At 41.8% G+C, this 574-nt stretch overlaps 1 protein-coding gene across 3 annotated transcripts in view; it reads left to right on the top strand.

Moving 5' to 3' along the window:
• LOC106879221 (tetraspanin-18) overlaps positions 1-574 on the top strand; it is a 135,685-nt gene that overhangs the window by 76,462 nt on the left and 58,649 nt on the right. The window lies entirely within an intron of this gene.

Here is a 574-nt window from a genome sequence, read left to right on the forward strand (position 1 = left end):
GAGAGAGAGAGAGAGAGAGAGAGGGGGGGGACTTGCTTTAAATATCTCAGTGAGAGATATACACTAACAGTACGGAATAGTAAAGTTTACTGCCAACAGACTGTGGCGGTCCTATAAAGGACGATATTACTGTTGTTTAAGCCCCAGGAAAACATCTTTTCTAGCCTCTATCGACACACAGTCTGTGTCCGTATAGTGTTTGCGAGGGTGGTTATCGCTCCCTTCTCCAGCCTTACGTGATACTCACAGACCATTCTTTCTGGGTGTATACCCGTCTTCAATGTGAGACAATCACTGGCTGTTGATGAAAGCTTTCTCCATTCGCAAACACTATGTATTCTGTAAGCGACACACAGGCGTTGATCTCGTATAGAGAAAAATAATTTGTTTTAAATCTCTCAGCGAGAGATATACTGTAAGAGTACGGAATAGCAGTGCAAACACTATACGGATACAGACTGTGTATCGATAGCCAGCTGGAAAAGTTGTTTTCCTGAGGCTTAAATAACAGTAACATCGCCCTTTATAGGACCGCCACATTCTGTTGGCAAATAAACTTTACTATATATATATA

This window comes from Octopus bimaculoides, chromosome 3 (assembly GCF_001194135.2).
Source record: "Octopus bimaculoides isolate UCB-OBI-ISO-001 chromosome 3, ASM119413v2, whole genome shotgun sequence".
In the NCBI taxonomy this organism is placed as follows: Eukaryota; Metazoa; Mollusca; class Cephalopoda; order Octopoda; family Octopodidae; genus Octopus; species Octopus bimaculoides.